Below are 24,648 nucleotides of genomic sequence, written 5' to 3'. Positions count from 1 at the left end.
GGGAGTATGAAATTTCTAAGGCTATCTTGCTGTGTTCTCCATTAAACCCCTTGTCTTAAAAAAACCTTGGATCTAGATTAATCTTTGTAATTTTCTGAGTACCTGTATAACATATTTTTCTCAAGAATGCAGTGAGGTCGCCGTTTCCAAGAGCTCTTCAATTCTGAAATATAAGAAGTGTGTTTCCAGGCATTGAAACCCAAAGGCTCACCTAGACACAATGGAGTGAGCAGAATATATAAAAATCTCTCATGACAAATCTGAACTCTGCTTTTCCCAACCGTGTGAAGTCTACTGGAATAAGATTCCAAGTAATTTGGCAAGTCGAAGCCAAATATATACTTTGATATTCTTCTCGGGAGTAAGCCGTGTGATGTTACAGGAAGGCAGATTTTAGTGCTGAATTTCTGATCGTATCCCCCCAAAAGTTGTTCCATGCATATCATGCAAGAATGTAACCTCCAAAAAATAAATAAATAAAAGAGAGGACATTTGACGTAAGAAGGCTGGATAATATTTGCATGTTCGTGTATTTTTACCACACATCATACCTTCTTATTTCTTCCTTGCTCTGATTTGAAGCATATGCTTTCATTTTTCATTTTGGCTTACCGTGTTATCACTTAATAATAATTCAGTAAATTTACTTAGAACAAGAAAGTCACCTAATGACTCATGTCTTAGAGATGCTTTCAAATAAAAGTAATTGTGCATTTTGTACCATAGAGTATTCCCAGTGTTTCCTAGAATTGTTGCAACTGATGCTGGAGGCTTTGAAATAGAGCAGGAGGCATAAGGGCCGTGGCTTGTGACCCTTCCCAAAGTATGTAAGATTGATAGACATTGAATGCAAATAAACAACTATGCATCATTGAATTTTTTCCTGTCACTAAAATGCTAGTAGAGCTCAAGGAATTGTGAGCCTCTTTGTCTGCAGTACAGGAAAAATAAGAAATTTAAAGACTTGAGTTACATACAATTTCTGATAACATACCTTAGGTTGGTTCTCAGCTTAAAAAACACAAAAAGAGAAATGTCATCATTTTCCATAGCATTGGGAAACTTTTCATAGGTGGGAAACTTTACTATCAGAGCTCATCGGTTCTCAGACATTTATATGTTTTGAATACTTGGCCAATGTGACTTTGGGATGCGTCCTCCAGTTGTTGTTTCAGTGATTTTGTTCATGCCTAACAACTGATGGCATCTTAATTTTGGTAAAATAATGTAAATGTTAAGGTGAAATTTAGAAATAAGAAAGGAAAAGCCGATATGTGTGTAGCTACTAGGTGTTTTTCTTCCTTTTTTTTTATTTTTGTAAAGTAAAGCAAAAGATAAACCAAAAGGTTCTAGCTTAAGTTAGGTAAAATCAAAGAGGAGAAAAAAGAAGATAATATTGCTAATACTTCACTGCCACCTGTAATTTCCAAAACAACTAAGAGCATTTTTATTAAAATTAACTTTATTGACATTTATATTAAATTATATAGTCAATATTAAATAATTCAATCTATATTATGTTAAATTTACTTTGTAAAATTGTATTAATTTAAATAAAATTTAATGAATTTTTAAATATAAATCATACTATAATTTAACATAAGTTAATAAACAATATCAATTAATAAAATGAATTTAAATCAAACCATAGTATTAATAAAAGAAATTTAAATAATACTACTAATAAAATTAATTTAAATTAGATTGATTTAAATTAGATTAATTTATATTAAATGATAGTATAATTTATATTTAAAAACATATTAAATTTTGTTTAAATTAATTTTAATAAAAACGTTCTGAATGGTTTTAGAAACTACGGGTGTCAGAGAAGTATGTGCTATGCAATCTGCTTTTTCGCTTCTCTGATTTCACCTACTTAAGCTAGAAACTTTTGATTCATCTTTTACCTTAATTTATCAAAAGGTTATAACTACTCCTGTTGTAAAGCTTTTCATCTTCCAAAAACTGTTGTCAGCTTATTTCTCTCCCCAACTTGTTTTGATCAAATGTTTTATAAAATGTGTTTATAAGAATGATTGTAGAGCCCCCAATAGTATGTAGATAAGCAGTCCAGATATTTAATGATACATTCTTACTAATTAACTTTTCCATTGGCAATGGATCATGTGATCCCACTTCGGGCGGGGTTGCCTCATAAAAATACTCTTCCTTCTGGACATATTTATCATCTGGAAAACTGAATTAATGTGAAGTGACTTTCGTAGAGAAATGGAAATCAGCAAAATGGATAGGGGTCATAGAATTTGGATTCAAAGCATCTTAGAATTTATCCACTAAGCTTCCTGTTTAGGTCCTCCCCATTGGAATTTTCGCTTGGTAGTTGTACAATGTTATCTTGGATAAACTAAATATTCTCAACGTTTTGCAACATTATATTTGGTTTTCATGTACTCTGAATCTGAGACATCCTTCTCATGGGTTGGATTTCTCTTGTTTCCTGTGATTGCATGTATCGTTTTTATCTTAATGCCATTAAGTGAGGTTGGAACTAGTGGTTCAAGAAGGCTGCTCTGTACAGTGGCTCACAAAAGTACATCAGAATTGATAACTGGTGATGATTATCTGCTACATTGGAACAAAATTCTATAAACAAAAAGTGCTACAAAAAACAAAACAAATTTTTTAAAAAGTACTATAGCAAAAAATCACAACAACAACAACAACTAAAGAAATAAAATAAAATACCTAGTAGCCATACACTTACATATACCAGCTGTTTTGCTTTCTCTTTTTGTCTACAAGCACATGCGTGCTTTTTCAAAAGGCCATGCTGTAAAACATCAAAAAGGGTTATGGCTTCTTTAGAATAATGCTAAATATTTAGAAGATCCTGGAGTACAGCTCTGGCCCTGTTGTGCAGGGACACTGGCGACGGTGTAAAGGTGGGCATGAAATCTGCAATGGGTGTGAAAAGAGGACGCCCAGGTCCACCAAGTCCAACTCCAGCGAGGTTACTAAGAGGCACCGCTGCAGAACGTGGGACCAAGAGTGGATTCCCGTTGGTGCTTCTGCCAGCTCTTAATTTGGCTCCATCTTTAACATTTCCTGGTAAAGGGGTTCTGAAAAAGAACTCTGAAGCACGGGTTGGGGTTGTTGATTTGGTTTCGGAGGTGTGCTGGGGACACTTGTTGAAGCCCCTCCAAGGCAACTCCTCATCCACTTTCTGACACCACCATAATCTTTATTCAACAAGTGCTCCATTTCGTCCTTTGGAACGTCCAGGATGCTCCCCATCAACTGCAATACTTCACGACGACGTTTGCCTTTTGTTGTTTGGAAATGAGCGATTAGAAGGTTTCGCATGAGGACTTTGTCCACTTTTCCTTCTGCGCTGTTGACCAAAGTCGACAATTTCTGTTGTGCGTGGTCCAACATTTCTTTTCGGAGCTCGTTTTGTTTTTTCAGTTCTGCCATCTGCTCTTCCTTGAGATCTAAGTCTTCTCTCAGTCTGGAAGCAGAATCCCACAGAGCATTCGCTTGATCCAAACGTTCCTGCAGTGATGTTACTTCTCCTTCTAGCTTTTCGGCCTTGTTCTTCCATTCAGCTATTGACTGTTTTTCTTTGGCTAGTTCAGCAGAATGCAGAGCTTTCTCTTCTTCTTGGAAGTGTTGAACCTCGTTTTCTCTTAGGATTTTTACTTTGGTCTCTTGAAAAATATCAGAATTCAGTGTTTGAGCGTCTCCTCTCTCTCCAGGCAACTGGGCTTTTAGTTCTTCAACAGTTTTCTGCAAGTTCTTAATTTCCTCCTCTCTTTCTAAAATTAACTGGCTATGCGCAGCATTCATCTGCTCATACTTGTACTTAAATTCATGCATTTCCTCCTTCTGCTCCTGTAAAGACTGAAGTAGTTGCATTTTATGCTGGTTTTGATTTTCAATTATATTCAGATGGTCTTGAATTTCATCTTCCAGATGATTTTTGACTATGTTCAGTTGAGATACCTCCAATTCTAGTTCTGTGATAGCATCAAGAGCTTCAGGCTCAGCCACTGGTACAGGTTGCGTAAATATTTCCAGTTCTACTCGCAGATAGTTGTTTTCTGCTCTCATGTAGGTAAGACTTCTGTCCTTTCTTTCAACGGATTGCCTTAAAGTTTCATTTTCTCTTAAGGCCTGAGAACACTTATCTAAATCCTTTTGTAGTTGTGAACTTTTTTCTTCGAGTTTTTCAATAAAAACTTCTTTCTCATTTATGACTTGTATCAATCGCTCCTGTTCTTCTATGTAAGATGCCAAAATTTCCTCAGTTTCTTTTTCATCAGCAGTCATTTGCTCAATATTCTTTTTGAGTCCTGCTATTTCAAAGTCCTTCTCTTGATTGAGTTGAACTGCACATTCGTGTTTCAGCTTTAAGGCCGAGGTATTCCAATCATGTGCATTGGAGAGTTCCTGAATAGTCTGCCTGTGATTATTTGCTTCTTCCAACAGTCTTTTTTCTGCCTGGTGCAGTTTGGCTTCAGTCTCTTCTTTGTCTCTTTTGAGAGTCTCCGTGATAGTGTCTTTTTCTTGAGAGATTTGATTGTAAGCAGCAATAGATTCTTCCAACTTACGCCTTACATCGTCACGTGCTAAAATCAACATTTCATTTTCCGTCTTGAGTTCAACAGCAACTTTCGTTAAGTTTTCATTGAGCTGTTCCTCTTGAGAAAGATTTTGCCTTAGGTTGCTAGCTTCAGCTTCTCGTTCTTTAGGCATGTCATCCTTACAATGACTGTTAGAGTCTTCATTCAGAGAGGCTCGATACTTACTCTTAAACCCAGACAGCTCCTCTTCAAGTTGTCTAATGTGATCCTTAAGCCCAAGGTTTTCCTGCTGGACGTTTGAACTATTTTTTTGTGACTGATTTAGCTGATCTACTAAATCTTCTACTTTACCTTCAAGCTTCTGCTTAGTTAAATGCAAATCACTGAGGCTCCGTGCATTCTCAGTTAACTTCTCCTTCTGCACATGCAGCTCTTGGGATATGTTCATCTGCTCATCCTCAAGTTGATGAACTCTCTTTTTTTCATCATCTAGATCTTGTTCCAACTTCTTGATGACAAGGTCTCCTTCATTTTGTTGTTTTGATAGCTCATCTTGTATCAAAATCATGTGCTCTGTAGCTTCCCGATTCCGATGATCCAGTTCTTCTAACTCAGCTATCAGCATTTTCTTTTCATTGATAGTCTGATTCAGTTCTTCCTCCTTTGCCTTCAAGTGAAGTTTTAAGTCTAGTAATTGTACATTCAAATTCATGTCCGTTGAAGCTTTGTTTTTCATGACTTGATAGTCACGGCTCAGTTTTGACAGTGACATCTGAAGTTCCTCTTTTTCTTGACTCAATGATGACTTCTCTTTTTCTAGAGCTTCAACGTGCATTTCAAGTTTCAGATTGTCTTCAGCAAGACGGTTATCCTGGTTTAAACCATTTAGTCTCACGATTTCCTTCTCCGCATCAGCCAGGGCTCGTTGAAGCCTGAACACTTCTTCCACTGCTGAATGCTGAGGAAGGGTTCTCCCCTTTTCTGCCACAGTAGAACTCTGCTCCCAAACTGAAATTTCATGCTGATGATCATATATGTCTGGACTTTGGTTTGGTTGAAGAGTCTTGATAGTATTTAGTACTTTGCAGATTTCACTTGAGTCAGAATGGTGCGTTCCCTGAGCCTCAGCAATCTGCCTCGAGTGGCCAACTTCAGATTCATGTTTTGCAACTTCAGTTGGTAATCTGTTTGTTTCTTGTTGTGATAAAATTATGTCACTAAAGTCCGTGTCATCATCACGAAAGGCTGAAAAATGACTACCGACCAGGGAACCGAGCGGAGCCGGTGCAGTTGTTGTTGGTACACCACAAGCTCCCGAGCGTACTGATTGAGCAGCTGCCTGTAGTTGGAACATTTGATCTTGCAGTACAATCTGTCCTGCTTTAGGATGGCTGATCTCTACCTCTTTCTGTGGCAGTTGATTTTGGGAACTTACAGACTGATGGTTTATTTGTAGCTCTGATGCTTCATGCTTTTCTTCCAGGTCAGTACAGCACTTTTTCGGTCCTTCATTCTCACATCTTAGTGTGGAATCAGTAGTTTCCATTTCCTTTCTCCAACCATGATGTAAAGCTGCTTCTGGGTCTCCTAAGTCATCCAGAAGCATCTCCCTGTTGAAGGTGGAGCTCTGGCCGGTGAGGAAAGCCAAGCTGCTCCCCACCTGACCCAAGAAGTGGCCCAAGCCTGAGCCCAGGCCTCCAAACCAGGACCACATCGTGGCCACTTCAGTGATCCATCGGACCAGCTCTGAGAAGCGCGTCCATCACCATCCACTTCTCTGCCCCGAACGTCCTCCGGCGTTGCCGGGGTCGATTATGACCCAAGCGCTCAGAATTCCTCAGAGCGCGGGGTTCCTGGGGCTCCACCAACACTAATCATCCCTTCCTGCCTGTAAACTCAGAAGCCTGTCCTGCGCTTTGACCAGGGACTGGCATCCAGTAGCACACTCACCCCCTGCAGGGCCTCTGCTTCTTCCCTGCACTTGCCTGTCAGCTATTGGCTCACAGGATTGGGCAGGGTTGGCTGGGAGGAGCTAGAGACCCAGGAAAGTGTCCCAGTTTGAGTCCCAAGGCAGTGTGCTGTGGAGCCAGGAAGAATCAATGTTGTAGATGAAATCCAAAGGTAGTTCACTGGACAGTTCCCTCTTGTCTGGGAGAGGTGGGCTCTTTGTCCCATTCAGTTGCATTCAGTTGACGAGGTGAGGTCTCGCTCCACATTAGAGAATGGAATCTATTTAACTAAAAGTCCCCGATTCAAAAGTAAATCTCACCCCATAACACCAGCACAGACACACCCAGAATAAAAGTTGGCCAAGTATCTGGGCATCGTAGCCCAGACGAGTTAACATATAAAATTAACCATCACAGAGTCTTAATCAGTCTCAGAATTCAAATTATAATACGGATTAAATTTCACTAAAGAACCATCTTTACCCTTTCCAAAAGTAAACTTTTGCTGTTAATCTATAAATTTTCGAGTTCATTTTAATATTATTTGGTCCTTGTTGATTCTGATTGAAGTTTATTTAAGTGCTCAAAAATTCCGCTTAAATTTCACTTAAGAAAAATTTGTTTTAGAGCCAATAGGTTGATGTTCACTTCACCTATGGTTGTTTATCAGTGCCAAATATAATCCAGGTTTCAAGAGTACAGAGCGAAATAGAAAGTTGAGAAATTTTCTACTATGGAGTAACAATCCTAAATGTAATTCCCATACCTCTAAGGATCAGAAGGAGTTAAGATAAGGCCCTGCTTTCCAAGGTGTTTAAATTCCAACAAGTTAATGAGGAGGCAGTTTTGTAGAGTTGGGGACAAAGCAAAGAGAGGAAGCACGTGGGCTGTAACAGACAGACCAGTTGGGACCAAAGCAATTTTGGAGCTAAACTGACAGAATGCATTTATGAAACCTCTCTCACAAGCATGAGTTGAACAGTAAATGAGAACATAGTGTGTGTAGTTCTCACCTGATGGCTGGTGCAGAGAAAGTGGCCAACAAATGGAGCCTGCTGCCACTTTGTTCATATTTGCCTTTTTGTTTCCTTTAGGATCATTTTCCTTATTACCCTTTAGAAGGGGTTTGGGTTTGCTCCCATTACTCTCTTCCCAGAGCCCATATTCAGGAGACTCTTTTCCTTGAGCTGTTCTTTCTATATGTCTGTTCAGGAAACAAAACCCCAAGGTGGCAGAAATAAAATTTTAAAAAAGGAAGAATTTTTGGAAAATTAATGGTTAAATAGATTCTAAGGATCATATGAATCACCTCATAATGTCTCTTGCCTTCAAGATAGAGCAAGTAGACATAATTACTCAGATTGCTATCAGAAACTAGTGACTGCATTTGTGTCCTGTGCTAGAAAAGGAAATCTTCTTGGTCCTTCTTATTCATCTCCAAATCTGAGAGAGAAGTCAGGCCTGTGTTAGTCAATGTCTCCTCATAAAAGACTAAAATAAAAATTTAAGCCCCTTTTAGCATCTGCTGAAGTGAGAATCCACGCTGTACCCCAGCTGTGTCTACTGTTGAAGAAGGCATCAACAATACCAAGTGTCCTTTTCTCCCTTTAGACCATTCCTCCTGTGTGTGTGTGTGTGTGTGTGTGTGTGTGTGTTAGAAGACTTTTTCATCACTTTGACAACATACCTGAGAAAATTAAATGAGTAAATATTTATTTTGGTTCAATTTCAGGCTCCATTGCTGTGGCCTGAAGTGAGGCAGATTACCATGGCAGAGAGCCTGGCTTCAAAACAGAGCTTCTCAACTCATGGAGATCAGGGAAATGGTGAGGGGAAGAGAGGACTGAGGAATATGATGTACCCTTCCAGGGAATCAACTCCAGTGGCCTACCCTCCAACTAGGCCCTACCGCCCACAGTTTTGACCAACTCCCGATAGTCCTGTCCAATCATGAACCCATCAGTGGATTGATCCACAGACGAGGTTAGAGCTCAGGATTCAATTCACCTTTCTGTAGAGTCCGTTCTGAATGCTGGTGGATTGGGGTCCAAGCTTTCAACACATGACCTTTGGGCAACATTCCAGATCCAAATTATAGCAGGGTGCCTCCTTCTCTTTAGGTGTTCTGTGTTTGTTTATTGTTTTAAATCACAAATAATGATCCTTTTTCAGTGTAAGACCTATCCCATTTGGCTTGAATCTGGTTCCAGTGGTTGTTGCTCCTCCTGCTGAAAGGCATTTCTGATCACTCAGATTCGGTCTTCTAGCATGGTTCACTCTGACCACAGCTGTTTGTCATTTTGTATTTCTATCTGAGAGAGATACCTACCTAGTGTATTCGAAACTGACCATCCAAATAAAAGCATTTCTCTTCTTCTCAATATGTTTGGAATATTCCTGGAAACTATGGGGGATATGGAGGGAAAACCCTGGCTCATTCGCGAGCACATGTGACAAAAAGGATCCAGTATTCGTAAGTGTATCCTTATCCATATATTCAGTGCCCAAAAAGTACAAGGTATTGTGGTAGATATTGTGAACAACATAAAGCTGTGTTATATACATTTCCTGCTATGAAGTGCAATTGAATACAGTCAGTCAATGGAGAAGCTGTTACATAGAGTGATCCTTGAATTATAATGCAAGGTCAGCCATTGACGACTGTGGTGGTGAGGATCTCATATGGGGGAAAAGACTAAGTAAGAAAGAATAAAGCCAGAAGTAGAGAGCCCTTAATAATGTGGCTTTGTTAAAACACAGTTGAAGGTTAAAGTAAGGAAAGCTTTTTGAGTCTATAAACATAGGGTGATAAATTCTATGCAAGATATTAAGTTTGTACTTCTTTTAATACCTCATGATTCATTCAAACATTTTCTTATAGATTTCAGTAGAATTTTTAAATCTCTTTAATATGGGCCTTGTCTCGTTTCTTTTTTTAAATTTTTATTGGTTGCTTAAAAAAAAATTACAATGATCTTGACATATCATATTTCATACATTTGATTCAAGTGGGGTATGAATTCTTATTTTTACCACGTGTACAGTTTGCAGGATCACATTGGCTGTACGTGCAGGTTTATACATACTGCCATACTAGTGTCTGTTATATTCTGCTGCCTTTCCTATTCCCTCCCTATCCCCCCTTCTGTCCCCTCCCCTCCCATAATCTCTCTCTACCCCAGCTACTGTAATTCATTTCTCTCCTTTTTTTCCCCCTTTCCCCTCACATCCTCTTCTATGTAATTGTGTGTAACAATGAGGGTATCCTTCCATTTCCATGAAATTCCCCTTCTCTCTCCCATTCCCTCCCACCTCTTGTCCCTTCTAATTGGTAGTCTTCTTTTCATGCTCTTCCAGCCTGCTCTGTTTTGAGTCCCCCTCCTTATATGAAAGAAGACATTCAGCATTTCTTTCCTAGGGATTGGCTAACTTCACTTAGCATAATCTCCTCTAATGCCATCCATTTCCCTGCAAATGCCATGGTTTTGTTATTTTTTAGTGCTGAGTAATATTCCATTGTGTACAAATGCCACATTTTCTTATCCATTCATCTATTGACTGGCATCTAGGTTGGTTCCACATTCTAGCTATTGTGAATTGTGCTGCTGTGAACCTTGATGTAGCTGTATCCCTATAGCATGCTCTTTTTAGGTCTTTGGGAATAGTCCGAGAAGGGGAATAGCTGGGTCGAATGGTGGTTCCATTCCCAGCTTTCCCAGGAATCTCCATAATGCTTTCCAAATTGGCTGCACCAATTTGCAGTCGCACCAGCAATGTACAAGTGTACCTTTCCCCCCACATCCTTGCCAGCACTTGTTGTTGTTTGACTTCCTAATGGCTGCCATTCTTAGTGGACTGATTTGGTATCTTAGAGTGGTTTTAATTTGCATTTCTCTGATTGCTAGAGATGGTGAGCATTTTTTTCCGTGTATTTTTTGATTAATTGTGTATCCTTCTCTGAGAAGTGTCTGTTCAGGTCCTTGGCCCATTTGTTGATTGGGTTGTTTGTTTTCTTAATGTTTACTTTTTGAGTTCTTTGTGTACTCTGGATATTAGGGCTCGGCACATTTGTATCTTTAAGAATTGGCATAATCAATGAAATGTTCCGCACACGTTTGTAGGAAGATTAACATAACACTCCAGTGACAATACAGTAGTAGAAGGCTTGATTTGGACTGAGAAGTTGTTCAGTGAATGCTATATTGCCCATAAATTTGAATTCTCATTATCATAAAGAAGCAAGGTGGAAATAAGAATTTAAGAGAGTGTTGGGTCTATGGCTCAAGTAGTAGCTCGTTCACCTAGCATGCGTGAGGCATGGGGTTTGATCCTCAGCACTACATAAAAAATAAATAAATAAATAAATAAAATAAAATAAAGATGTTGTGTCCACTAAAGGCTAAATAATAAATATTTTAAAAATAGAATTTAAAATAATAGTCCATAAATGTTATGTACAAACTGTGAAAGTAGATTCGTCAACAGATTAATTGTCTGCCTCGAGCTAGAATCAGTTGCCTACTGATTTGCCTGGATGATGTTCTCAATTCTGGTTTTTTTTTTTTTTTTTTTTTTTTCTTTCATTCCACTGGGCAAACATCTGCCGGGCTTTCTTGATGGCAACATAGTGATTACTGAGCTCCACCCTATTAGAAATACAACTAGTTTTCAACTCATGAAAGTCTATAAAAGCCACTTTTTTAGAAGTCTCTAAACTTTGGAACTATTCAATGATACTCTATTTTTGCCAGCAATAAACAATATATATATATATATATATTTATTTTAATGTAAAGGGCAAGGTATTGAACAGACACTTCACAGAAGAAGCAATACAATCAGTCAATAAATATATGAAAAAATGTTCAACTTCACTAGTAATGAGAGAGATGCAAATCAAAACTACTCTAAGATTTCATCTCACTTCAATCAGAATGGCAATCATCAAGAATATAAGCAACAGTAAATGTTGGCGAGGATGTGGGGGAAAAAGGTACACGTATACATTGCTGGTGGCACTGCAAATTGATGCAGCCAGTCTGAAAAGCAGTATGAAAATTCCTCGGAAAACTGGGATCGGAAGCACCATTTGACCCAGCTGTCCCACTCATTGGTTTATAACTAAAGGACTTAAAATCAGTATACTAAAAATTCATTAAATTTCATTTAAATTAATACAATTTAACAAAGTCAATTTAAATAACATTTAATATAGATTAAATCATTTAATATTAACTATATAATAAAAATATTAATAAGATTAATTTTAATAAAAATCCACTTAGTGGTTTTAGAAACTACAGGTATCAGAGAAATATTAGCTATATATTCTACTTTTGTCTGCTCTCTCATTTTGCCTAACTTAAGCTAGAAACTTTTGTTTATCTTTTATCTTAATTTACCAAGATAAAAATGGGAAGACAAAACACCCAGTAGCTACAAACATCAGCTTTTCCTTTTTTTTTTTTTTTTTCTAAATTTTGCCTTAACATTTACATTATTTTATCCAGTATCCAGGTATTTTCTTATGTTTTTATGTTAAAAGCATATGCCGTTTGATTTCAATCTCTTTTCAAATACATATATCTAAATCCCTGTTGCTTCTGCCATTATAGTATTTTAATTTAATTCCATCTTGATTTTTGCTTTAATCTAACAATTATTTGGAATTGTTTCTATGGCCCTAATTTCATTGTATATGGAATTTTTTTTTTTTTTTTTTTGAGGAGTCAAAATTCTTCTAATTTTAGATGCACAAAGAATTGCAGCCTGTGTGATAACACCTTTACGGAATTGGCTGGCGTTTTCATTGTGGTCTAGGGCACGGTAAATTTTGGTGGCTGTAGCCTGTGTGTTTGAACATGATATGTAGTTTTGTGTGCATGGTACAACTTCTTGGTATAGCTCCTCAGTCAGGCTTCTTAAGTGCATTACACAGCTCTTCTCTATCCCTCCCTGCTTGTTGGTGGTTCCTTGTTTGGGTTCTGAGAGAGGGATGTTCAGTTGATGCCTTTTATTCTGCAGGGTTTCCCATGTTTTTGCTCTATGTACCCCACGGTGTGGTACCCCAGATAACTATCTTATTGTTGTCCTGTGCTCTGTGATCCCTGGTATGTAATACTGAAAGCATGAAGCAGCCTGTTACCTCTCAGCTTCTGCAAGTGAACTGTTTCCTTGCACGTTCTATGTTTGCTTTTGTCTTTTCAACTTGATCTACTCTTTCATAATCTATTTTTGTGTTCAGTCCTTGAAATTCTCATTCTTATTTTGGATCACTGAGCATTTCAAATGTCCTTTTCTAATTTCTATGAGGATTTGGTGGTAGAAGGAGAAAGAGAGGTGAAACATGCTCATTTTCAGCCTTTAAGATTGAACCTCAAATCTTAGTGTAGTTTTGATTTTCACTTCTCTAAGTGCTAGTGATGATGAGCATATTTGCATAAATTTGTTGATTAATTTTATATCATCTTGGGAGAAGTGTCTGTTCAGGTCCGTGGCCCATTTATTGAATGGGTTATTTTATTTTATTTATTTATTTATTTATTCGTTCGTTCATCCATTCATTTATTTATTTATTTATTTATTTATTTATTTATTTATGTGTGTGTGTGTGTGTGTGTGTGTGTGTGTGTGTATTTAGATTTGTGAGTTCTTTCTATACCCTAGAGATTAGTGCTCTATCTGATGTGTGATGGGGCAAAACTTTTCTCCCAAGATGTAGGATCCCTATTCACCTCCCAGATTGTTTGTTTTGTGGAGAAGAAACTTTTTTAGTTTGAATCTATCTCATTTATTGATACTTGATTTTAATTCTTGTGCTATAGGAGTCTTATTAAGGAATTTTGGGACTAATCCCATATGATTGGAATTAGGGCCTACTTTTTCTTCTGTTACATGCAAGGTCTCTGGTTTGATTCCTAGGTCCTTGATTCATTTGAGTGGAGTTTTGTGCATGGTGAGAGATAGGGGTTTAATTGCACCTCCCTCCAGTTAGAATGTCAGCGATTTTTGAAAATGGCAGCTATGATGAAGACAACAACAGTAAGTGTTGGTGAGGATTTCAGGAAAAATGTACACTCCTACACTGTCGGTGGGACTGTAGATTGGTGCAGCCAATATGGAAAGCAGTTTGGCGATTCCTTGGAAATTTGGGAATAGAACCACCATTTGACCTAGCTATCCCTCTTTTTTGGTCTATACCCAAAGGACTTAAAAACTGCATACTACAGGGACACAGCCGCATCAATGTTTATAGCAGCAAAATTCACATTAGCTAAATTGTGGAAACAACTTAGTAGATGAATGCATAAAAAAAAAATGTGGCATTTATACACAATTAATATCACTCAGATACTTACCCTCTCGCTCAGTCCAGGAGACGCTAGTGCCCTTCACTACCTCTGTCAGAGCCTGGTTCGGACAGCTGGTGCCTCGGAGAGGACAGGCTGATCCTGCCTGCCTCCCATGTACCCTTTGTCACAGGGAGCGACATTCATGTGAGACCAAATAAAATCCAGTCATAGACATTAATAGAATATCTCAAAAAAGTATTTAATAAAAAGGCTAGCAAATACAGGGTCTTTAATGAAACTTTAATAAAATTTATGAGACAAGGAAACTGAAAGCACAATATTTTCTTAGGAACTTTTCTGTTTGGTGTTATTCTTTACAATATAGCAGCTTTTCCTAAGAATGCAGGGAGTATGAAATTTCTAAGGCTATCTTGCTGTGTTCTCCATTAAACCCCTTGTCTTAAAAAAACCTTGGATCTAGATTAATCTTTGTAATTTTCTGAGTACCTGTATAACATATTTTTCTCAAGAATGCAGTGAGGTCGCCGTTTCCAAGAGCTCTTCAATTCTGAAATATAAGAAGTGTGTTTCCAGGCATTGAAACCCAAAGGCTCACCTAGACACAATGGAGTGAGCAGAATATATAAAAATCTCTCATGACAAATCTGAACTCTGCTTTTCCCAACCGTGTGAAGTCTACTGGAATAAGATTCCAAGTAATTTGGCAAGTCGAAGCCAAATATATACTTTGATATTCTTCTCGGGAGTAAGCCGTGTGATGTTACAGGAAGGCAGATTTTAGTGCTGAATTTCTGATCGTATCCCCCCAAAAGTTGTTCCATGCATATCATGCAAGAATGTAACCTCCAAAAAATAAATAAATAAAAGAGAGGACATTTGACGTAAGAAGGCTGGATAATATTTGCATGTTCGTGTATTTTTACCACACATCATACCTTCTTATTTCTTCCTTGCTCTGATTTGAAGCATATGCTTTCATTTTTCATTTTGGCTTACCGTGTTATCACTTAATAATAATTCAGTAAATTTACTTAGAACAAGAAAGTCACCTAATGACTCATGTCTTAGAGATGCTTTCAAATAAAAGTAATTGTGCATTTTGTACCATAGAGTATTCCCAGTGTTTCCTAGAATTGTTGCAACTGATGCTGGAGGCTTTGAAATAGAGCAGGAGGCATAAGGGCCGTGGCTTGTGACCCTTCCCAAAGTATGTAAGATTGATAGACATTGAATGCAAATAAACAACTATGCATCATTGAATTTTTTCCTGTCACTAAAATGCTAGTAGAGCTCAAGGAATTGTGAGCCTCTTTGTCTGCAGTACAGGAAAAATAAGAAATTTAAAGACTTGAGTTACATACAATTTCTGATAACATACCTTAGGTTGGTTCTCAGCTTAAAAAACACAAAAAGAGAAATGTCATCATTTTCCATAGCATTGGGAAACTTTTCATAGGTGGGAAACTTTACTATCAGAGCTCATCGGTTCTCAGACATTTATATGTTTTGAATACTTGGCCAATGTGACTTTGGGATGCGTCCTCCAGTTGTTGTTTCAGTGATTTTGTTCATGCCTAACAACTGATGGCATCTTAATTTTGGTAAAATAATGTAAATGTTAAGGTGAAATTTAGAAATAAGAAAGGAAAAGCCGATATGTGTGTAGCTACTAGGTGTTTTTCTTCCTTTTTTTTTATTTTTGTAAAGTAAAGCAAAAGATAAACCAAAAGGTTCTAGCTTAAGTTAGGTAAAATCAAAGAGGAGAAAAAAGAAGATAATATTGCTAATACTTCACTGCCACCTGTAATTTCCAAAACAACTAAGAGCATTTTTATTAAAATTAACTTTATTGACATTTATATTAAATTATATAGTCAATATTAAATAATTCAATCTATATTATGTTAAATTTACTTTGTAAAATTGTATTAATTTAAATAAAATTTAATGAATTTTTAAATATAAATCATACTATAATTTAACATAAGTTAATAAACAATATCAATTAATAAAATGAATTTAAATCAAACCATAGTATTAATAAAAGAAATTTAAATAATACTACTAATAAAATTAATTTAAATTAGATTGATTTAAATTAGATTAATTTATATTAAATGATAGTATAATTTATATTTAAAAACATATTAAATTTTGTTTAAATTAATTTTAATAAAAACGTTCTGAATGGTTTTAGAAACTACGGGTGTCAGAGAAGTATGTGCTATGCAATCTGCTTTTTCGCTTCTCTGATTTCACCTACTTAAGCTAGAAACTTTTGATTCATCTTTTACCTTAATTTATCAAAAGGTTATAACTACTCCTGTTGTAAAGCTTTTCATCTTCCAAAAACTGTTGTCAGCTTATTTCTCTCCCCAACTTGTTTTGATCAAATGTTTTATAAAATGTGTTTATAAGAATGATTGTAGAGCCCCCAATAGTATGTAGATAAGCAGTCCAGATATTTAATGATACATTCTTACTAATTAACTTTTCCATTGGCAATGGATCATGTGATCCCACTTCGGGCGGGGTTGCCTCATAAAAATACTCTTCCTTCTGGACATATTTATCATCTGGAAAACTGAATTAATGTGAAGTGACTTTCGTAGAGAAATGGAAATCAGCAAAATGGATAGGGGTCATAGAATTTGGATTCAAAGCATCTTAGAATTTATCCACTAAGCTTCCTGTTTAGGTCCTCCCCATTGGAATTTTCGCTTGGTAGTTGTACAATGTTATCTTGGATAAACTAAATATTCTCAACGTTTTGCAACATTATATTTGGTTTTCATGTACTCTGAATCTGAGACATCCTTCTCATGGGTTGGATTTCTCTTGTTTCCTGTGATTGCATGTATCGTTTTTATCTTAATGCCATTAAGTGAGGTTGGAACTAGTGGTTCAAGAAGGCTGCTCTGTACAGTGGCTCACAAAAGTACATCAGAATTGATAACTGGTGATGATTATCTGCTACATTGGAACAAAATTCTATAAACAAAAAGTGCTACAAAAAACAAAACAAATTTTTTAAAAAGTACTATAGCAAAAAATCACAACAACAACAACAACTAAAGAAATAAAATAAAATACCTAGTAGCCATACACTTACATATACCAGCTGTTTTGCTTTCTCTTTTTGTCTACAAGCACATGCGTGCTTTTTCAAAAGGCCATGCTGTAAAACATCAAAAAGGGTTATGGCTTCTTTAGAATAATGCTAAATATTTAGAAGATCCTGGAGTACAGCTCTGGCCCTGTTGTGCAGGGACACTGGCGACGGTGTAAAGGTGGGCATGAAATCTGCAATGGGTGTGAAAAGAGGACGCCCAGGTCCACCAAGTCCAACTCCAGCGAGGTTACTAAGAGGCACCGCTGCAGAACGTGGGACCAAGAGTGGATTCCCGTTGGTGCTTCTGCCAGCTCTTAATTTGGCTCCATCTTTAACATTTCCTGGTAAAGGGGTTCTGAAAAAGAACTATGAAGCACGGGTTGGGGTTGTTGATTTGGTTTCGGAGGTGTGCTGGGGACACTTGTTGAAGCCCCTCCAAGGCAACTCCTCATCCACTTTCTGACACCACCATAATCTTTATTCAACAAGTGCTCCATTTCGTCCTCTGGAACGTCCAGGATGCTCCCCATCAACTGCAATACTTCACGACGACGTTTGCCTTTTGTTGTTTGGAAATGAGCGATTAGAAGGTTTCGCATGAGGACTTTGTCCACTTTTCCTTCTGCGCTGTTGACCAAAGTCGACAATTTCTGTTGTGCGTGGTCCAACATTTCTTTTCGGAGCTCGTTTTGTTTTTTCAGTTCTGCCATCTGCTCTTCCTTGAGATCTAAGTCTTCTCTCAGTCTGGAAGCAGAATCCCACAGAGCATTCGCTTGATCCAAACGTTCCTGCAGTGATGTTACTTCTCCTTCTAGCTTTTCGGCCTTGTTCTTCCATTCAGCTATTGACTGTTTTTCTTTGGCTAGTTCAGCAGAATGCAGAGCTTTCTCTTCTTCTTGGAAGTGTTGAACCTCGTTTTCTCTTAGGATTTTTACTTTGGTCTCTTGAAAAATATCAGAATTCAGTGTTTGAGCGTCTCCTCTCTCTCCAGGCAACTGGGCTTTTAGTTCTTCAACAGTTTTCTGCAAGTTCTTAATTTCCTCCTCTCTTTCTAAAATTAACTGGCTATGCGCAGCATTCATCTGCTCATACTTGTACTTAAATTCATGCATTTCCTCCTTCTGCTCCTGTAAAGACTGAAATAGTTGCATTTTATGCTGGTTTTGATTTTCAATTATATTCAGATGGTCTTGAATTTCATCTTCCAGATGATTTTTGACTATGTTCAGTTGAGATACCTCCAATTCTAGTTCTGTGATAGCATCAAGAGCTTCAGGCTCAGCCACTGGTACAGGTTGCGTAAATATTTCCAGTTCTACTCGCAGATAGTTGTTTTCTGCTCTCATGTAGGTAAGACTTCTGTCCTTTCTTTCAACGGATTGCCTTAAAGTTTCATTTTCTCTTAAGGCCTGAGAACACTTATCTAAATCCTTTTGTAGTTGTGAACTTTTTTCTTCGAGTTTTTCAATAAAAACTTCTTTCTCATTTATGACTTGTATCAATCGCTCCTGTTCTTCTATGTAAGATGCCAAAATTTCCTCAGTTTCTTTTTCATCAGCAGTCATTTGCTCAATATTCTTTTTGAGTCCTGCTATTTCAAAGTCCTTCTCTTGATTGAGTTGAACTGCACATTCGTGTTTCAGCTTTAAGGCCGAGGTATTCCAATCATGTGCATTGGAGAGTTCCTGAATAGTCTGCCTGTGATTATTTGCTTCTTCCAACAGTCTTTTTTCTGCCTGGTGCAGTTTGGCTTCAGTCTCTTCTTTGTCTCTTTTGAGAGTCTCCGTGATAGTGTCTTTTTCTTGAGAGATTTGATTGTAAGCAGCAATAGATTCTTCCAACTTACGCCTTACATCGTCACGTGCTAAAATCAACATTTCATTTTCCGTCTTGAGTTCAACAGCAACTTTCGTTAAGTTTTCATTGAGCTGTTCCTCTTGAGAAAGATTTTGCCTTAGGTTGCTAGCTTCAGCTTCTCGTTCTTTAGGCATGTCATCCTTACAATGACTGTTAGAGTCTTCATTCAGAGAGGCTCGATACTTACTCTTAAACCCAGACAGCTCCTCTTCAAGTTGTCTAATGTGATCCTTAAGCCCAAGGTTTTCCTGCTGGACGTTTGAACTATTTTTTTGTGACTGATTTAGCTGATCTACTAAATCTTCTACTTTACCTTCAAGCTTCTGCTTAGTTAAATGCAAATCACTGAGGCTCCGTGCATTCTCAGTTAACTTCTCCTTCTGCACATGCAGCTCTTGGGATATGTTCATCTGCTCATCCTCAAGTTGATGAACTCTCTTTTTTTCATCATCTAGATCTTGTTCCAACTTCTTGATGACAAGGTCTCCTTCATTTTGTTGTTTTGATAGCTCATCTTGTATCAAAATCATGTGCTCTGTAGCTTCCCGATTCCGATGATCCAGTTCTTCTAACTCAGCTATCAGCATTTTCTTTTCATTGATAGTCTGATTCAGTTCTTCCTCCTTTGCCTTCAAGTGAAGTTTTAAGTCTAGTAATTGTACATTCAAATTCATGTCCGTTGAAGCTTTGTTTTTCATGACTTGATAGTCACGGCTCAGTTTTGACAGTGACATCTGAAGTTCCTCTTTTTCTTGACTCAATGATGACTTCTCTTTTTCTAGAGCTTCAACGTGCATTTCAAGTTTCAGATTGTCTTCAGCAAGACGGTTATCCTGGTTTAAACCATTTAGTCTCACGATTTCCTTCTCCGCATCAGCCAGGGCTCGTTGAAGCCTGAACACTTCTTCCACTGCTGAATGCTGAGGAAGGGTTCTCCCCTTTTCTGCCACAGTAGAACTCTGCTCCCAAACTGAAATTTCATGCTGATGATCATATATGTCTGGACTTTGGTTTGGTTGAAGAGTCTTGATAGTATTTAGTACTTTGCAGATTTCACTTGAGTCAGAATGGTGCGTTCCCTGAGCCTCAGCAATCTGCCTCGAGTGGCCAACTTCAGATTCATGTTTTGCAACTTCAGTTGGTAATCTGTTTGTTTCTTGTTGTGATAAAATTATGTCACTAAAGTCCGTGTCATCATCACGAAAGGCTGAAAAATGACTACCGACCAGGGAACCGAGCGGAGCCGGTGCAGTTGTTGTTGGTACACCACAAGCTCCCGAGCGTACTGATTGAGCAGCTGCCTGTAGTTGGAACATTTGATCTTGCAGTACAATCTGTCCTGCTTTAGGATGGCTGATCTCTACCTCTTTCTGTGGCAGTTGATTTTGGGAACTTACAGACTGATGGTTTATTTGTAGCTCTGATGCTTCATGCTTTTCTTCCAGGTCAGTACAGCACTTTTTCGGTCCTTCATTCTCACATCTTAGTGTGGAATCAGTAGTTTCCATTTCCTTTCTCCCACCATGATGTAAAGCTGCTTCTGGGTCTCCTAAGTCATCCAGAAGCATCTCCCTGTTGAAGGTGGAGCTCTGGCCGGTGAGGAAAGCCAAGCTGCTCCCCACCTGACCCAAGAAGTGGCCCAAGCCTGAGCCCAGGCCTCCAAACCAGGACCACATCGTGGCCACTTCAGTGATCCATCGGACCAGCTCTGAGAAGCGCGTCCATCACCATCCACTTCTCTGCCCCGAACGTCCTCCGGCGTTGCCGGGGTCGATTATGACCCAAGCGCTCAGAATTCCTCAGAGCGCGGGGTTCCTGGGGCTCCACCAACACTAATCATCCCTTCCTGCCTGTAAACTCAGAAGCCTGTCCTGCGCTTTGACCAGGGACTGGCATCCAGTAGCACACTCACCCCCTGCAGGGCCTCTGCTTCTTCCCTGCACTTGCCTGTCAGCTATTGGCTCACAGGATTGGGCAGGGTTGGCTGGGAGGAGCTAGAGACCCCGGAAAGTGTCCCAGTTTGAGTCCCAAGGCAGTGTGCTGTGGAGCCAGGAAGAATCAATGTTGTAGATGAAATCCAAAGGTAGTTCACTGGACAGTTCCCTCTTGTCTGGGAGAGGTGGGCTCTTTGTCCCATTCAGTTGCATTCAGTTGACGAGGTGAGGTCTCGCTCCACATTAGAGAATGGAATCTATTTAACTAAAAGTCCCCGATTCAAAAGTAAATCTCACCCCATAACACCAGCACAGACACACCCAGAATAAAAGTTGGCCAAGTATCTGGGCATCGTAGCCCAGACGAGTTAACATATAAAATTAACCATCACAGAGTCTTAATCAGTCTCAGAATTCAAATTATAATACGGATTAAATTTCACTAAAGAACCATCTTTACCCTTTCCAAAAGTAAACTTTTGCTGTTAATCTATAAATTTTCGAGTTCATTTTAATATTATTTGGTCCTTGTTGATTCTGATTGAAGTTTATTTAAGTGCTCAAAAATTCCGCTTAAATTTCACTTAAGAAAAATTTGTTTTAGAGCCAATAGGTTGATGTTCACTTCACTTATGGTTGTTTATCAGTGCCAAATATAATCCAGGTTTCAAGAGTACAGAGCGAAATAGAAAGTTGAGAAATTTTCTACTATGGAGTAACAATCCTAAATGTAATTCCCATACCTCTAAGGATCAGAAGGAGTTAAGATAAGGCCCTGCTTTCCAAGGTGTTTAAATTCCAACAAGTTAATGAGGAGGCAGTTTTGTAGAGTTGGGGACAAAGCAAAGAGAGGAAGCACGTGGGCTGTAACAGACAGACCAGTTGGGACCAAAGCAATTTTGGAGCTAAACTGACAGAATGCATTTATGAAACCTCTCTCACAAGCATGAGTTGAACAGTAAATGAGAACATAGTGTGTGTAGTTCTCACCTGATGGCTGGTGCAGAGAAAGTGGCCAACAAATGGAGCCTGCTGCCACTTTGTTCATATTTGCCTTTTTGTTTCCTTTAGGATCATTTTCCTTATTACCCTTTAGAAGGGGTTTGGGTTTGCTCCCATTACTCTCTTCCCAGAGCCCATATTCAGGAGACTCTTTTCCTTGAGCTGTTCTTTCTATATGTCTGTTCAGGAAACAAAACCCCAAGGTGGCAGAAATAAAATTTTAAAAAAGGAAGAATTTTTGGAAAATTAATGGTTAAATAGATTCTAAGGATCATATGAATCACCTCATAATGTCTCTTGCCTTCAAGATAGAGCAAGTAGACATAATTACTCAGATTGCTATCAGAAACTAGTGACTGCATTTGTGTCCTGTGCTAGAAAAGGAAATCTTCTTGGTCCTTCTTATTCATCTCCAAATCTGAGAGAGAAGTCAGGCCTGTGTTAGTCAATGTCTCCTCATAAAAGACTAAAATAAAAATTTAAGCCCCTTTTAGCATCTGCTGAAGTGAGAATCCACGCTGTACCCCAGCTGTGTCTACTGTTGAAGAAGGCATCAACAATACCAAGTGTCCTTTTCTCCCTTTAGACCATTCCTCCTGTGTGTGTGTGTGTGTGTGTGTGTGTGTGTGTGTGTTAGAAGACTTTTTCATCACTTTGACAACATACCTGAGAAAATTAAATGAGTAAATATTTATTTTGGTTCAATTTCAGGCTCCATTGCTGTGGCCTGAAGTGAGGCAGATTACCATGGCAGAGAGCCTGGCTTCAAAACAGAGCTTCTCAACTCATGGAGATCAGGGAAATGGTGAGGGGAAGAGAGGACTGAGGAATATGATGTACCCTTCCAGGGAATCAACTCCAGTGGCCTACCCTCCAACTAGGCCCTACCGCCCACAGTTTTGACCAACTCCCGATAGTCCTGTCCAATCATGAACCCATCAGTGGATTGATCCACAGACGAGGTTAGAGCTCAGGATTCAATTCACCTTTCTGTAGAGTCCGTTCTGAATGCTGGTGGATTGGGGTCCAAGCTTTCAACACATGACCTTTGGGCAACATTCCAGATCCAAATTATAGCAGGGTGCCTCCTTCTCTTTAGGTGTTCTGTGTTTGTTTATTGTTTTAAATCACAAATAATGATCCTTTTTCAGTGTAAGACCTATCCCATTTGGCTTGAATCTGGTTCCAGTGGTTGTTGCTCCTCCTGCTGAAAGGCATTTCTGATCACTCAGATTCGGTCTTCTAGCATGGTTCACTCTGACCACAGCTGTTTGTCATTTTGTATTTCTATCTGAGAGAGATACCTACCTAGTGTATTCGAAACTGACCATCCAAATAAAAGCATTTCTCTTCTTCTCAATATGTTTGGAATATTCCTGGAAACTATGGGGGATATGGAGGGAAAACCCTGGCTCATTCGCGAGCACATGTGACAAAAAGGATCCAGTATTCGTAAGTGTATCCTTATCCATATATTCAGTGCCCAAAAAGTACAAGGTATTGTGGTAGATATTGTGAACAACATAAAGCTGTGTTATATACATTTCCTGCTATGAAGTGCAATTGAATACAGTCAGTCAATGGAGAAGCTGTTACATAGAGTGATCCTTGAATTATAATGCAAGGTCAGCCATTGACGACTGTGGTGGTGAGGATCTCATATGGGGGAAAAGACTAAGTAAGAAAGAATAAAGCCAGAAGTAGAGAGCCCTTAATAATGTGGCTTTGTTAAAACACAGTTGAAGGTTAAAGTAAGGAAAGCTTTTTGAGTCTATAAACATAGGGTGATAAATTCTATGCAAGATATTAAGTTTGTACTTCTTTTAATACCTCATGATTCATTCAAACATTTTCTTATAGATTTCAGTAGAATTTTTAAATCTCTTTAATATGGGCCTTGTCTCGTTTCTTTTTTTAAATTTTTATTGGTTGCTTAAAAAAAAATTACAATGATCTTGACATATCATATTTCATACATTTGATTCAAGTGGGGTATGAATTCTTATTTTTACCACGTGTACAGTTTGCAGGATCACATTGGCTGTACGTGCAGGTTTATACATACTGCCATACTAGTGTCTGTTATATTCTGCTGCCTTTCCTATTCCCTCCCTATCCCCCCTTCTGTCCCCTCCCCTCCCATAATCTCTCTCTACCCCAGCTACTGTAATTCATTTCTCTCCTTTTTTTCCCCCTTTCCCCTCACATCCTCTTCTATGTAATTGTGTGTAACAATGAGGGTATCCTTCCATTTCCATGAAATTCCCCTTCTCTCTCCCATTCCCTCCCACCTCTTGTCCCTTCTAATTGGTAGTCTTCTTTTCATGCTCTTCCAGCCTGCTCTGTTTTGAGTCCCCCTCCTTATATGAAAGAAGACATTCAGCATTTCTTTCCTAGGGATTGGCTAACTTCACTTAGCATAATCTCCTCTAATGCCATCCATTTCCCTGCAAATGCCATGGTTTTGTTATTTTTTAGTGCTGAGTAATATTCCATTGTGTACAAATGCCACATTTTCTTATCCATTCATCTATTGACTGGCATCTAGGTTGGTTCCACATTCTAGCTATTGTGAATTGTGCTGCTGTGAACCTTGATGTAGCTGTATCCCTATAGCATGCTCTTTTTAGGTCTTTGGGAATAGTCCGAGAAGGGGAATAGCTGGGTCGAATGGTGGTTCCATTCCCAGCTTTCCCAGGAATCTCCATAATGCTTTCCAAATTGGCTGCACCAATTTGCAGTCGCACCAGCAATGTACAAGTGTACCTTTCCCCCCACATCCTTGCCAGCACTTGTTGTTGTTTGACTTCCTAATGGCTGCCATTCTTAGTGGACTGATTTGGTATCTTAGAGTGGTTTTAATTTGCATTTCTCTGATTGCTAGAGATGGTGAGCATTTTTTTCCGTGTATTTTTTGATTAATTGTGTATCCTT

General features: G+C 38.5%; 1 protein-coding gene across 13 annotated transcripts in view; it reads left to right on the top strand.

Annotated features, from left to right (window-relative positions):
* The window catches only part of LOC144250108 (chromaffin granule amine transporter-like), a 236,043-nt gene that overhangs the window by 39,177 nt on the left and 172,218 nt on the right, over positions 1-24,648 (top strand). Inside the window, exons 3-4 of one of the 13 annotated variants that reach the window (XM_077792539.1) lie at positions 12,223-12,322; positions 13,418-13,537. The exons of the other annotated variants lie outside the window; for them this stretch is intronic. The gene's annotated coding sequence lies outside the window, so the exon portion shown is untranslated. The remainder of the gene's footprint in view (positions 1-12,222; positions 12,323-13,417; positions 13,538-24,648) is intronic. 13 annotated transcript variants of the gene reach the window in all.

This window comes from Urocitellus parryii, chromosome 14 (assembly GCF_045843805.1).
Source record: "Urocitellus parryii isolate mUroPar1 chromosome 14, mUroPar1.hap1, whole genome shotgun sequence".
Taxonomy (NCBI): domain Eukaryota; kingdom Metazoa; phylum Chordata; class Mammalia; order Rodentia; family Sciuridae; genus Urocitellus; species Urocitellus parryii.
This window is presented reverse-complemented; position numbering and strand designations above follow the sequence as displayed.